This window comes from Eubalaena glacialis, chromosome 9 (genome assembly GCF_028564815.1).
Source record: "Eubalaena glacialis isolate mEubGla1 chromosome 9, mEubGla1.1.hap2.+ XY, whole genome shotgun sequence".
Taxonomy (NCBI): domain Eukaryota; kingdom Metazoa; phylum Chordata; class Mammalia; order Artiodactyla; family Balaenidae; genus Eubalaena; species Eubalaena glacialis.
Window position 1 is genome coordinate 122,918,168 of NC_083724.1, and position 16,162 is coordinate 122,934,329.

The 16,162-nt window shown below is 43.4% G+C and overlaps 1 non-coding gene across 1 annotated transcript; it reads right to left on the bottom strand.

Annotated features, from left to right (window-relative positions):
* Nucleotides 1–8,451: 8,451 nt before the first annotated feature.
* Nucleotides 8,452–8,557, bottom strand: LOC133098486 (U6 spliceosomal RNA). The gene has a single exon (XR_009702186.1). It is a non-coding gene; the product is annotated as a U6 spliceosomal RNA (small nuclear RNA).
* Nucleotides 8,558–16,162: the final 7,605 nt, after the last annotated feature.

Consider the following 16,162-nt stretch of genomic DNA (forward strand, 5'->3'; position numbering starts at 1 on the left):
ACCATGACCTCTATTTTTTCCAAAGTCAATGGGCAATTTTATGACGATTGCTTTCAACTCTTTATCAGGCAAATTTCATATCACCATTTCATTAGATTTTTTTCTGGAGTTCTTTATTTTTTAAGCCTTTCCTTTTTTAAAAAATTAATTAATTAATTAATTAATTTTTGGCTATGTTGGGTCTTTGTTGCTGCGTGCGGTCTTACTCTAGTTGCAGCGAGCAGGGGCTACTCTTCGTTGTGGTGTGTGGGCTTCTCATTGCAGTGGCTTCTCTTGTTGTGGAGCATGGGTTCTAGGCGTGCAGGCTTCAGTAGTTGTGGTGTACAGGCTCAGTAGTTGTGACTCGCGGCCTCTAGAGCACAGGCTCAGTAGTTGTGGTGCATGGGCTTAGTTGCTCTGCGGCATGTGGGATCTTCCCTGACCAGGGCTCGAACCCTGCATTGGCAGGCAGATTCTTAACCACTGCGCCACCAGGGCAGTCCCTTTTTTCTGGAGTTACCTTGTTCTTTAATTTGGAACATATTCTTCTATCTTCTCATTTTGTTTGATTCTCTGTGTTTGTCTGTATGAATTAGGTAAAACAGTTACGTCTCCTGGTCTTGAAGGTGTGTCCTTGTGTGGGAGCGACCCTATGCAGACTCTGTGTGCCTGGTGGCTTTGGTGGAGGAGCTGGAACTGAATGGGAACAAGTTGGGGCTTTTCCTAGGGTGTCCCGGGGGCCAGTGCCTTTGCAGGGTGGGGCTGCAGTTGTAGCCCAGTGTGGGGTGGGGCTTCTCCTGGGGCCTGTGGAGGGTGGGCTAGAGCTGGAGCCAGAGCTGGCAGGCTGGCTAGGGCACCAGGTGCTTCTCCGTCTGCTGCCTCTGTGCGGGGACTAGTGAGTTAGTTTGTGTGCACGCCTCTTAAGACTATAGTCTTGGTTTCCTACAGCCCTCTGGTTCTTGCAGTTGTAAGCCCTGCTGGCTTTCAAAACCCATCAAGGGGGCTCATCTTCCCAGTGCTGGTCACCAGGGCTGGGGTGCCCAATGTGCTGCTTGAACCCCTCATTCCTTAGGGAGGACCTCAGAGTTTGTGATATCACCTTCTGCTTCTGGGTCATCCGTGGGGCTGTGCATCCTGACTGGATCATGTCTCTGCCCCTCCACCTGTCTTGATGCGGTTTTTTCTTTACATCCTTAATTGTAGAAGAACCTCTCTGTTTGTCTTCAGGCCATTCTCAGAAAGGGTTGTTTTACATGTAGTTGTAGTTTTGGTGCATCCATGGGAGGAGGTAAGCGCATGGTCTTCCTACTTTGCCTTCTTAATTCCACCTCTCTTTTGTATTTTAATGGAGCATCGATAAAAGTTAATTTTGTCTTTGGTCCCAAATAATATCTAAGATATATGAGCTCATTCACAAAAGTAGAGATTTTATAATCCACGTTCCCTGATGGTAATTTTTTTTTTAAGTTTATTTTTGGCCTCATTGGGTCTTCATTGCTGCATGGGCCTTCTCTAGTTGTGGCAAGGGGGGCCACTCTTCGCTGCAGCACATGGGCTTCTCATTGCGGTGACCTCTCCCGTTGAGGAGCACGGGCTCTAGGCGCACAAGCTTCAGTAGTTGCAGCACGCGGGCCTTAGAGCGCATGGGCTTCAGCAGTTGTGACTCGCAGGCTCAGTAGTTGTGGCACACGGGCCCAGCCTCTCCGCGGTATGTGGGATCTTCCCGAACCAGGGCTCAAACCCGTGTCCCCTGCACTGGCAGGCGGATTCCCAACCACTGCACCATCAGGGAAGCCCACCTGATTGTAATTTTTCAAAAAGGAATAAATAATGAAAAGGAACTCCCATCCCTTCCAAAATCCTCTAATTACTTAGAAATTAAGAACCAATATCCTGGGTGGGATAGGGAGGGTGGGAGGGAGGGAGATGCAAGAGGGAAGAGATATGGGAACATATGTATATGTATAACTGATTCACTTTGTTATAGAGCAGAAACTAACACACCATTGTAAAGCAATTATACTTCAATAAAGATGTTTAAAAAAAAAAAAAAAAAGAACCAATATCCTAAATCACCCTTCATCAAAAGGTAAATAAAACTGAAGTTACAAATCACCTATTGTACAAAGCAACGATGGGGGAAACTTCATACCAACACATACATGACACAGCTCAAACTATTCCAACTGGGAATTTGTAGCCTTAAATGCCTTATTATTAAAGAAAGAAGAAAAATAAACTTAGAGCTCAGTCTAAATTAGAACAAGCACAACAAAATGAATGCCCCCCAAAAATTGGAAAAGAGAATAAAGTAGAAATTAATGAATAGAAAACAACACAAGTAGAAAAGGTAAGTCCATCTAAGAGCTGATCCCTTGAGAAAGACCCCCTGAGTAGATAAGCTCCCGGCCTGATGAGGGAAATGAGAGAGAAGTCACGAAAACCCGTGTAAGGACCGCGATCTGAGCTGCTGGCCCGAAGGCCACGGTCAGGAAGCTGCTTCCCTCTCTCCCACCACTGCCTCTGCATTTTTGTGGGAAACATTGCCTTGCTCTTGGTGACATTTCTGGTAGCTCCCATGGCTTGTCACCCACTTTTGTTCTAGAAACAGTCCCATCTTTAGGGACTTGGCGGTTTGATCCCACCTAAGTGAAAACCTATCTCATTAGGTCCATGCTTTCCCCTCTTCCTGGGGCAGGCCCTTCACTGCCCTCTGGACCAGTGCTGAGGGAGGGGCGTGACTGCCCACTGCACCTGGGCCCAGGCCCCCAGGTCCCCCAGAGCTGGGGCTGTGAGCGTGTGGAGCCGGCACCACTTGTACTTTTCCCTCGGTCTCTCCTGACACACGCTCTCAAGTTCTGCTTCTCTCTCCGGTGTGCGGAGTCTTGGGAGATGCCCGAGGAGATCACCACACCTGCATCTTTCCCTGGAGCAGCTGATGCACTCACCCGCCCACCTCTGAGGCACCCCAGCCATCCCTCATCCCTGCCTTCTGCCTTTTGTTTTGTGGGGTTTTTTTGGAATTCAATTCACCCTGGCAAGCAGCTCTCTCTCAAGGAATCATTGCAAGATGACCCAAGCCCTGCTACTAAGGGTTCTATGAAAAAAGCAGAAGCATCCTTTCACTGTCGGATGGTGAAAACACTCCTTATTCTGCTGGCCTCCCCCACCGGCCATTGGAGGGCTTGCTCCAGCCCACCTGCCCCCTGCAGACCCCTCAGCACTGGACAAGCTCTAGTGCTGTATTCACAAGAGACCCAGGAGCTTCAAGATGCGTGCCTGGTCCCACAGCCAGGGGGAGAAATGCCAGGATCCTTTTCCGTCAAGTGTCCACCACTGCGAGTGTATTTCCTGAAGCTTGCTTCAGCAGACTCGCAGGGGAGGTGGGGACTCAGCACCCTCCGCACTCCCACCTGGGCTGGCAGCTCTGCACTATCTTCAATCCCGCGTCTGAAATCTAATCCTCTCCTTTATCGCCTGGAGGGGATGTGGAGATAAGCGATGCTGCACAAACGGCCATCCGTCTGGAATAAAACGGTGAGCCACATGCCATCATGAAAGATGAATCAGCTCCAGCTGGAGTGAAGACCTCAGTGTACAGAGGAAGGAGAAGAAGAAGGAGATGATGATTTAGGGGGATTGTGACCCAGAATTTGGAGACACCTTTTAAGTAAGAAGAAAACCTAGAAGCTGTAAATAAAACGACTGACATATTTGAATATAGAAAAAACCATAAAGCACTCTTTCCTCTCCCCTCCCCTTCCCCCCTCCCTTCCCTTCCTGAACAATTCGGTCCCAGGGGCTTTAGGTGAAACTGAGCGAGGTGGGTGTCCATGGGTTGGGGCTATCGCGACCTGAGGACGGCGTGGGCGGAGAGGAGTGTCCCAGCCAAGGCGACAGAGCCTGGGGTGATGATGGTGCCGCTGTCCCAACAGAGTAGCAGGCTGGAGTAGGTGTCAGGAGGGCAGCCCAGGGCAGAGAAGGTGTCCACCGGTGGGGGGGACAATCAGGTGTGAGTGTCAGAGATGAGCAGGGAAGGTATCTGGATGAAGGGTTCACACCAGAGATGTCAGGGCCCAGGCCAGGTGAGGGGGTCTGCGGAGGAGGGCATCCTGGTGCAGGTGTCAGAGGGTGACCTGGCCCGAGGCTGGGCCAGGCAGGGAGGGTGTCCAGTGTGGGGAGCAGGGGGCCAGAGCTGAGGCAGGGAGAGGGCATCCTCAAAGAGGCAGGGCCAGCCTAGGGCACGGGGATGGTGACACACGGGAGGACTCATCAAAGAAGTACCCATGCTGAGGAAAATGGGGATCGGGTGGAGGGAGGTATACATACAGGAGGGAAAATAGAATCAGCCCTGTGGTACTGATTGGAATTGCAAGTATCCTGAGCTCATGGATTTCCATACGTACAGATAGAGAAATAAATACGTGTGTGTGTGTCTATGTTCCTCCTTGGTCCACTGAGGTGGCCTGAGGCCAAGATACTCCAAAAGCAACGAGCACAGCAGTATTAGGATCTTGGTTTCTGAAAACCATTCACCCCTGAAAGGAGCCAGGGCTCCTTGGAGAAATGAGATTCCAAGGCTGAGGCACAGTGAGTCCAAAAGGAACCTTGAATGCCTTAACCGTGCCCAAAAGCAAAGAAGTGCTCCCGAAACTCAGAGACACAGAAGCCAGCATGAAGGATGCCCACAAATCGGGGACAAATTAAGCATCAAAATAGCTAATGATAGAAATGCCTATAACCCTCTGGAGGCAATTGAAACCCATGAGAGTGTGTGTATATATACACATCAAGTTTGAGAAGTAAGAGCATATTTTCATCTCAAAATGCTTCCTAAGAAAACACTAGAGAGAGAACATGTAACGTTGCAGTGGAGAGCACGGGCGACACCCTCTGAAACAAGCCATCTAACCGCACATCCCCAAACCCACCTCGTGTGCCCCTGGTGGACGCCTTGACAGGAACACAGCATCACTTCCGTGAATTTTCTTTCAAAGGGGCATAGCTCGACTCTAATGATGCGGAAGAGTTTCAAACCCCAGTTCTACAAAGTATCTGGCCTGTAACCTTCAAGGGAATTCAAGAGTTCAAGGATTCAAGAATGAGAATGATTTCCAAGCTGAAGGAGAGTAAGGAGGTGTGCTAGCTATGTGCAAAGTGTGATTCTGAACTAGACGGATTTCTGCTCCAGAGGACATTGCTGGGCCGGCTCCTCCTCCCCCTTCTCCTCCTTGTTCTTGTTATTATTATTAATTATCGACCAAACTCACTGGTGGTGATGTCTGAAAGCCAGTGTCCCAATCTCGATGGCTGTGCTGTGGTTCGTAGGAGAACGTCTGTGAGGTGATGGGGCATTATATCGGCAGCTCACTCTCAGATGGTTCAGGAAAGTGAAAGTTCTTTATCTTGCACTTGCAACTTTTCTGTAAATTTGAGATTGTTTCAAAATTAAACAAAATTGAGAAGTTATATAGAAAGTGAAAAGACTAGCAATTGGGAAAACTCTGAACAGCACCAACTTCACAGAAGAGCTAAAATTTTAACATACTAGGGGCTCTGATTAAACTGATAAGATAAAGAGGAAATAAGAGAAAACCCACATGGCAAGGGGACAACAAACAAACAAGAAGAGGTTACCTCATCGTTGTCAGGGACAAGCAATTAAAATATTGGCCACCTATCATAAGGCGCCGATCATAATGACACAAATTTTAAAGAGTGGCAGCCAGAAAGTGTGACTTGGAGATGTGGAGTGAGTATTTTCATCCTTTGATGGTAGAAATCTAGATTGTTTAGTTTTTGTGGAGTGAAATCTGGCAATATCTGTTAAAAATGGGTATTCCATCACAGCTAATAGAGAAATGAGTTCTGGAGATTTAATACACAGTGATCCTAGTCAATAACACTGTATTATAAACTTCAAAGTTACTGAGACTAGGTCTTAATTGTTCTCAACACAAAGCAGAAATGATGATGACGTGACATGACAGAGGTGTTAGCTAACGCCACTGTGAGAATCATATCGCGATATACACGTGTATCAAACCAACACGTTGTACACCTCACACTTACACAATATTATATGTCAATTATATCTCAATTTTAAAAATTATTTAATGCATTTCCCTTGACCCAGAAATTCCATCCTGGAGAATCTATTCTGTAAATCAGGATATAGAGACAAGAATCTTCATCGCGGCTTTGTTTTTAGTAGCAAAAACAGAACAGTAAATGATTATTAATAGGAAAATGATTGGGATACAAGCATCCCGTGGAAAACTATGCAACCATGATAAAGAATGTAAGCTCTTTGCCAGATGACTAAAAGGGATTCCTACCATATATTTGCAGCGGGAAAAAAGGCAAGATGCAGAGAAATATGTAAGATATAATCCTATTTTTTCAACAAAGCTAACTTCCCAATACATGTAGCCATTTTATGTATGGTTACATGAGCAGGTAGAAAGATATGCATGCTCACCCACGTGGTTACAGCACCGTACATTGGTTTGGGGGACGGGTGGGTACACATAAGAAGGAGAAGATGAGTTTCGGTGGTATTGCTCCATTCTGACTAATTTCTATTGCTCTGCACACAGTCCTTACAATCTGGGTTAATTGATTGCTGAGGCGCCAGCTGTTTGGATAAATTAATCGAGAAAGATGACTACTGTGAGACAGTGGGAGGTAAGAGTCTGTAGATCCCCTGCCCCAGCTGAGGAGGCCGGGCCAGAGCCAGCAGCAGCAGGCAGGACGGGTGACAAGCACGCTCAGGAAAGTATCTGCAGACAGAGGTCCAAGGGAAGTGTAAGACAAGATCCACAGGTGACGCTTATTTACCAAAGGCGGGTGAGGGGGTGGGGAGCAGGGGAGGAAGAGTCGGTGTGAGAGGCGAGCATCAGAGGTCAAGGACGCTTAGACTCAGGGGCGGCTCTCAGCAAAGAATCAGGTCCTGGGAGACGGGTCTGGAGCTCAGAGCAGGAAGGGCGCCAACAGAGCAGGGCTGTGGGTCGTCCTCCTCTCCCCATCCCCTAACCCCTCCTACTTCCAACCCTCACCATTAGAGGTTTGGGCAGCTTCTGGTGCCAGGAGAAAGAGAAGAAAGACAAAAACAAAAAAGCTAAAAGCAAGACTTAAAACATAGAATTCTGATGTTATTAAGAAAAAGTGCTCCTAAATACCTCAGTGTAAAACAATCATGTCAAAACTAAAAACGGAGCTACGCTATGACCCAGCCATCCCACTCCTGGGAATATACCCAGAGAAAACCAAAACTTGAAAGGACACATGCTCGCCAATGTTCATTGCAGCACTATTCACAACAGCCAAGACATGGAAACAACCTAAATGTGCATCGACAGATGAATGGATAAAGAAGATGTGGTACATATATACAGTGGAATACTACTCAGCCATAAAAAAGAATAAAATAATGCCATTTGCAGCAACATTGATGGACCTAGAGATGATCATACTAAGTGAAGTAAGTCAGACAGAGAAAGACAAATACCATATGATATCATTTATATGTGGAATCTAAAAAAATGATACAAAGGAATTTAATTACAGAACAGAAATAGACTAGAAAACAAAACTCTGGTTACCAAAGGGGAAGGGTGGGGAGGGATAAATTAGGAGTTTGGGATTAGCAGATACACTCTACTGTATATAAAATAGATAAACAATAAGTCCTACCATACAGCACACGGAACTATATTCAATACCCTGTAATTATAATGGGAAAAAAATATGAAGAAGTATATATAAATATATATGTATATATACACACATACAAATATAGTGTATATTTATGTAACGGAATCACTTCGCTGCACACCAGAAACCAACACAACATTGTAAATCAACTATACTTCAATAATAAAAAATAAATAAATAAAATAAAATAATCATGTCAACACTATTACTACTGATAAGACTGCTGAAGCTTTACTGACCTCTTACTAAGTGCTGTGTAAATACACCAGGCCCTTCAAATGTCTTCTGTCTTTTAAGCTTCACAGAAACCTGCGAGGTTGGTACCATTATCTCCATTTTCCAGATGATGAAACTAAATCTGACAGACGCTAAATAACTTCCTTGAAGTCACATAAGTAAACATTTCCAAAGCCCTCAAATCCAAGTCTGTCTGAGTCCACGGTCCTAACTATTCTGTGTGTACAATTACTGATATTTGTAATGATGGCCTGGAGTCATCTGTAAATGTTAATCTCTGATTTTTTTTTTTTAACATTTTTATTGGAGTATAATTGCTTTACAATGGTGTGTTAGTTTCTGCTTTATAACGAAGTGAATCAGTTATACATATATATATGTCCCCATATCTCTTCCCTCTTGCGTCTCCCTCCCTCCCACCCTCCCTATCACACCCCTCTAGCTCTTCACAAAGCACCGAGCTGATCTCCCTGTGCTATGAGACTGCTTCCCACTAGCTAGCTATTTTACATTTGGTAGAAAAATATGGAACGCTTCACGAATTTGCGTGTCATCCTTGCGCGGGGCCGTGCTAATCTTCTCTGTATCGTTCCAATTTTAGTATATGCGCTGCTGAAGTGAGCGCTCTCTGATGTTTTTTATTTCAAAAATCAGGGAAAGGTATACTATCTCTCAAGTATTTTCTTCCCGATAAAAGTTGGTTTTCCAGAGTGACCCATTTTTCAAGAATTCTGGATAGCTGAAGCTTTAACTGTACTTTGCAGCTTCTTACTAAATTTCAGTAATTACATCTGTACAAATTGGTTGCAATCAAGTTGCAAGTAAAATTTTTATGAAATGCTATAAAATATATTGGTTGTAAATTCTGAGTCCTATGTAAGTTCTATCTATTGCATTTCCTCACACACGTCAATTTTAAAAAGGCTTTTAAATGTTTTTGGCAGAATTTTTTTTCGAAATAATACTTCAATATGGACTTTTTCTTGGCAATCCATGAGATTTCCTGGAAGTGCCTACTGAGTACACTTACTGTATAAACATAAAACTTGATTTCCCAGTAAAAGCATCAACCATCTGCAAATGCCAATAGGCTTTATAAGCAATTTGCAGCCTCTGAGTAAGGCCATCCTCCTTTTTCCATATTTTTTCTAATGCTTGGAGTATGGGCCACAGAACTCTTGGAAAGACTATTTTCAAATTCTTTCTTGCTTTAAGACCTCCCCACCTTTTGACTAAACATTGCTTCATTTTCCTGGAGTAAAGAATCTGACTGAAAATCTCTAGTCAGCTTACCTGATCACATTTCCCCCAATATGTCAGTGTAGCGGTAACTGCTCTGAACATCTAACCTTTCCTGAACCCGTGGCACATTCGTACAACCACACATAACAGTGTATACAGTTCCTTTTCATTTATCAAAAGAAAGAATCCTTGGGGAATAAAGATTTGACAGCTACTGTTACAAGATAATTGTAATACTTAAAAAAAAGAGAGAAATAGAGATGAGACAGATGGTGTACGCTGGAGACATGTGGAAGTTTGCTTGAAAAAGAGCTTCAGAAATTCAATTGACACTGAAAAGAAATTATGCAAATCGTCATTTTTGCATAAAAGCATCATGGAAAACAGGGAAATTATGTTAATCTTTAGTCTTCCACAATCTTGTCAAAGAGAGAGAATGTCAAGTGGACTGACACACTCTTGGTGTCCTATTTGTTAAAAAGCTCTGTAGCCACTCATGTTTTTCTTATTTATTTATTTATTTATTGGAGCCACTCATTTTGAGTCACAAGGAAAAGAGATTAAATTGAGTGATATGATTAAGAACATCTTCTATTTTGCCATGCTTAGGTCTAATTCATTAATATCAACCATTAATACATTTTAGATGAGTTATTCAGTACTTCTATTATACATTACGTAATTTACATGGGCAGTGTTTGTAATAAATTTATTAGGTATTTCATCAGATTAACCTATGTGGCATTAAAGGACGATGGAAATTTAATTTTAAAAATTATGTTTATTACTTTAAAAAAAGATTTTCACATTGCCCTTTTAAGCTTTATATGCTTGCCTGATTCACACATTACCCAAAATTTTAAAAAAAAGGAAGAACGTGTACAAGACGCTATGAGGACAGAAATTCTAAGGAACAATGTGAAATGTTGGGGTGAAAATTCTGGCACTGTTGGTCGAGGGGATTGAGGCACAGAAAATTAGTGAGGAATCTGATTTCAGCGAAAGGAGGAAAATCACTGAATTCAGGCAAATTTTCAGAAGAACAGGTTTGAAGCGTAGCACCATTAGTATCTGGTGTCATGATAATTATGCTTTTAAGAACATGAATAGGGCTTCCCTGGTGGCGCAGTGGTTAAGAATCCGCCTGCCAATGCAGGGGACACGGGTTCGAACCCTGGTCCGGGAAGATCCCACATGCCGCGGAGCAACTAAGCCTGTGCGCCACAACGACTGAGCCTGCGCTCTAGAGCCCGTGAGCCACAACTACTGAAGCCCGCATGTCACAACTACTGAAGCCTGCGCGCCTACAGCCCGTGCTCCGCAACAAGAGAAGCCACCACAGTGAGAAGCCCGCGCACCGCAACGAAGAGTAGCCCCCGCTCACCGCACCTAGAGAAAGCCCGCGCGCAGCAATGAAGACTCAACACAGCCAAAAATAAATAAATAAATAAATAAATTTAATTAAATTAAAAAGAACATGAATAAACTCACATTTATTTAGGGGCAAGAAAGAGGGAAGGTGACGTGTTAGCTGTAGACAAAAGAAAATGTTATGATGGGATCATTTCCACTCATTTCGAGATCACAGAATATAGGCTTGTGTCTGAGTGTACATGTGAATTAGGGAGAGTAAATGGAGAAAGGCCCATCTTTCACCCAATATTGTAATGAAAACAGAAACCTGGGTCATACATTATGAATCTCCCGTGAATTCATGCTTGTGTGTGTGTGTGTGTGTGTGTGTGTGTGTGTGTTTAAGCTGGCCTATTTAAATGCCATTAGAAAAGTCAACATTTATATTTAGTTTGAACAGAGAAAAAGAAGTCTGAAAATTGATAAACAACCTTTAATATATAAAGATGGGTTGCCAAGAAAGATGATGGGATTTCATTTCCTGGAGATGGTGAGATAAAGTGATGCATATTCTCTAATAGTTTGGGCTGGGCAAAGACTGCTTAGAAGCAAAAAGACCACTTCAAGGTTTAAACTTTTAAAACGAGAATGGAGCTTGACAAGAGAAAGTATTTTTCATAGAAAGGAAGCCATCCTATTACATTTTCTTCACAGAGGTTACATTTATCTTTGAACTTCGGTCAGTAGTATATTCGAGCACCCAGTGCTCCTGTGTGCTTTCATACAAGTTTCACAGTATAAGCAGCAGGACCTCCTGAGGCTTGATATGGGTGACCCTGGTCCACATTTGGGTCCCGGGGTAACTCGGGGCCAGCCATGTGTATTTCTCTGGGAAAGCTAATCTTCTGGCTCCCTTTTAAACTGATATTCTTTTTTTTTTTTAATTTTTATTTATTTATTTATTTATTTATTTATTTTTGGCCGTGTTGGGTCTTTGTTGCTGTGCGTGGGCTTTCTCTAGTTGTGGTGAGCAGGGGCTACTCTTCATTACGGTGTGCAGGCTTCTTATTGCAGTGGCTTCTCTTGTTGCAGAGCATGGGCTCTAGGCGCGCGGGCTTCATTAGTTGTGGCTCGCGGGTTCAGTAGTTGTGGATCGTGGGCTCTAGAGCACAGGGTCAGTAGTTGTGGCTCACGGGCTCAGTAGTTGTGGCATGCAGGCTCAGTAGTTGTGGATCGTGGGCTCTAGAGCACAGGCTCAGTAGTTCTGGCGCATGGGCTTAGTTGCTCCGCGGCATGTGGGATCTTCCCAGACCAGGGCTGGAACCTGTGTCCCCTGCATTGGCAGGCGGATTCTTAACCACTGTGCCGCCAGGGAAGTCCCTAAACTGATATTCTTTATAAATCTGTGCAGCGTTTATTAAGAGGAGAGGCTGAGCCCCGGATGGTGGGGTGGGCAGGAAGGGGGGCCAACCAGAATGAAGGAAGGTTGCAACACGCAGGGTCTCTCCTGTTGCCCAAGCAAACCAGCAATGGCTGGAGCTCCCATATCCTTCCTTGGTTATATTAACCAAAGCCCAGATGGCCCTCGATGGACTAGCTTCTCTAGTCAGCTCTGGGTGACTAGGTTAGCCTTTCCTAAATTGTGGTCCCAGCATCACTATGTGAGAATCGCCTGATTCCTGAACCCATGCTGGACCTACCGAGGGAGTGTCTCTAGGTACAAGGCTGGGATATCTGCATTTTTGATGAGCTCTGCAGGTGATTCTGGCCACACTACACCTCAGGACCCGCTCCCTGAAGGCTGGGTTAGAATTACAGGCACTTAGAGAGCCCCAGCTCCCCCAGGTATTTGGCTGTCAAGCACCTCGTCAGACGTGCAACCCTGTTTCAGGGATGAGGAGGAAGGTGCGGTCCTACACCCACTCCTCGGTCTCACTCCCCAGCATCCACTCTGATCGAGCTGACGCCCCCGGGGAGGCTATAAATACCCCATCTGCTCAGACTCCTTGCCAGACAGTGGAGTTCGCACCACCTTCCCACTGACGAGACCAAAACACCTCCTCTGGGCTTGCCTTCCCTGAGCTGCGAAGAGCCCTGTTTCCTGACAACTCCAGTGCCCCAGGACCACTTGCCTTTTTCCATGGGGATTCCATTGCCCTTAGATGTCCTTTATGCAATTAGGATGGAGATAAATGGTTAATGCTGGAAAGAACCTTAGAGATAATCCAATCCACTCCATCATTATGTGGAACAGATGCAAACAGATACACAGAAGAAGAAGCAGGGAACAAAATTTTGAGTCCTCACAACATGCTAGAAATATGCTGTGCTAGATTTTTCAACCAGTTTTGTCATCAATATTTTTTTTACAACAAACTTTCAAAGGATGACATCATGTCCATTTGTTATAGATACAGAAGTCGAAACTCAGAAAATTAAAGAACTTTGCAAAGTTGTTCAGTTAACAGGTAGTGGATTCAGGGTTGAATCCAGGTTCTAAAGAAAAGTATAATATTAGCTATCATTTATGAAGCCCTTACCATGTGTTGGGCATAGTTCCAAGCACTGTATTTTTACTAACTTATGTAATACTGCCACAAAAACCTTGAGGTAGGGAGGAGTATTATGCCCCCTTTTCCGGGGGACGCAGGCACAGAAGACCAGAAACTTGCCTGGGGACACCCCGTTAGTAGATGGGGGAGCTCTGACTCTAGTGGTCTCTCCAGAATCAAGTAATCAGGGAAGGTAGTTATTGCCTGGATAGGAGATAAACAGACCTGAAATAATGATTGTGAGGAAGGGACAGATCTGGGAACCCCTTCTGATGATCTCTGGATCACCTGTCTGGATGGGAGGTGTGGGAAGGAGTGAAGACAGCGCTCCATTTTCTTGCTTCCTCGGGGAACTAAGTCAATGGTGACACCATTAGCTGAGACCCAGAACAAAGATAAACCAGCATCACATTTACGTTCTGGGTTACATAGCTGGTATTTGTCTACTTCTACAGCTTCCCTGTGAAACATAAGAGGAAGAATCACCTGTCCTCATTTTCTACCTAAAAATGTATTGATTGATCAATTATAAGAACCACTCAGTGGAATTTGGAGCACTGTCTGCCTGATTTCCTATCCATAGGGCCGTGAAGTAGTAAGTGTATTTGTAGCTTTGGGATGGCAGTACATACAATCCCTTACTCAATTCGTTCTTATTTGAGAATTATCCTCTGGCCGCCACTATGAGTTGCTGTCAAGGATCCCATGGTGAAGAAGATAGCCCCGGTCCTCTTCAGGGAGCTTGTATTCAGGTGAGGGAGATAGGCAATAAGAAAGGAATGAAAGCTTAGCCTGTGAAAAGTACTATACAGATAACGGGGGTGACATGGTACAGAACTTGCTAGCCCAGGGACCAGGTGACATGGGGACTTGTCAGACGTGAAAGGTGTCTGAGGTTTATTCCAAGTGTGATGGGAAGAAATTGATGAGTTTTCAGCAAGGCAGTGACATGATGTTGTGCATATTTTGCAGCTTGCTCTGAATGTCACTACATCCAGGGCAGACTGTGAAGGCAGGATTGGAGGCAGAGAGGCTGGTGAGGAGGGGCAGAGGCCAAGGTCGGTGACAGCTGAAAGAAAGGTGCAGAGATGACAAAGTGGGTAGAAACTGAAATATATCTGGGGGTGCAGCAGGCAGACTTGTTGATGGAGAGCGGTAGAGAGTAAAAGGGAGAAATCACGATGACCCCTGGGTTCCTGGTTTAAACCCTGGATAAATAAATCGTGCTGCTATTTACCAATATTGTTGCAACTGGACAAGGAATTAGTTTTTTTTTTCTGTAATAAATATTTATTATGAATCAAATGAAGTTACTTTTAACAAATATGTCTTACAAGCTTTTCTTTTTTTTAATCTTTATTTATTTTTGGCTGCATCGGATCTTAGTTGTGGCACACGGGATCTTTCATTGTGGCGTGTGGGCTTCTCTCTAGTTGTGGCTCACGTGCTCAGTATTTATGGCACAGGAGCTTAGTTGCCCCACGGCATGTGGGATCTTAATTCCCGGACCAGGGATCGAACCCGTGTCCCCTGCATTGGAAAGAGGATTCTTAACCACTGGACCACCAGGGAAGTCCCTACAAGCTTTTTGTTTAACCACAAAACTTAAAATCAAGTGTGAAATTTCTGGGAAATTGCACAAATATTTGTTGTTGAAAAAGCTATGTAGGTTTTTCAATTTGTCATTAAATATCAATAAACATAGATAAGAATTGTTAACACAGTAATAATAAACAGGTCAAGTACAGCTTTGCCTCACCTGGATGACTTCCAAAGTGTCTCTGGTTATTAGGTTCTTGTGGAATTACTGAAACATAAATGTTTTATAACTTTCTTGTCTTTAACTTCCTGAGGTGGTAACTAATGGTGCGCAATTCTTGATTTCTTAATGTATTTATGTTGGAAGAATTAGTTTATGTCTTTTTAATGTTTCTCATCACACATCATTGAATTTTGATTCACTTTAATTTTAAAGAAGGCTGGTTACAAGTTGAGGCTTCTAATATTTTTTATTGTAGTATAGTTGATGTACAACATATAAGTTACAGGTGTACAATATACTGATTCACAATTTTTAAAGGTTATACTCCATTTATAGTTATTATAAAATACTGGGTATATTCCCTGTGTTGTACAAGGTATCCTTGCAGCTTATTTTATACCTAATAGTTTGTACCTCTTAATCCCCTACCCCTATCTTGCCTCTCCCTGCTTCACTCTCCCCATGGGTAACCACTAGTTTGTTCTCTGTGTCAGTGAGTCTGTTTCTTTTTCATTATATCCGCTAGTTTGTTGTATTTTTTAGATTCCACATATAAGTGATATCATGCAGTATTTGTCTTTCTCTGACTTATTTCACTTAGCATAATACTCTCCAAGTCCATCCCTGTTGCTGCAAATGGCATTATTTCATTCTTTTTTACAGCTGAGTAATATTCCATTATATATATATTCCTATATATATTATATTGTAATATATAATATTAGATTAATATTCCATTATATACAATGTATAATATATATTATAATATATTATATTAATATTTCATTTTATATATATATATATATATATATATATATATATATATATATCTCACATCCTCTTTATCCATTCATCTGTCAATGGACACTTAGGTTGCCTCCATGTCTTGGCTATTGTAAATAGTGCTGCTATGAACATTGGGGTGCATGAATCTTTTCTAATTAGGGTTTTCATTTTTATCTTTTTTTTTTTTTGATAAATACCCAGGCATGGAATTGCTGGGTCATATGGTAGTTCTATTTTTAGTGTTTTGAGAAACCTCCATACTGTTTTCCACAGCGGCTACACCATTTTACATTCCCACCAACAACGTAGGAGGGTTGGAGGAGGAATTAGTTTTGAAGGTAGATGATCATCAGACACACGTATGTATACGTGTGTGTAAGCACGGTACCAGAGCTTACCAAAAAGCACTCTGGACTGGGAACTGAAAAGTCTGATGTGTGTCAGCACGTCATCACCATGAGCAGTAACTTCTCGACACCTCATTATTTCCCGTCTGCAACATGGGGATGATTATATCTGTCTTCACCGCTTCAGA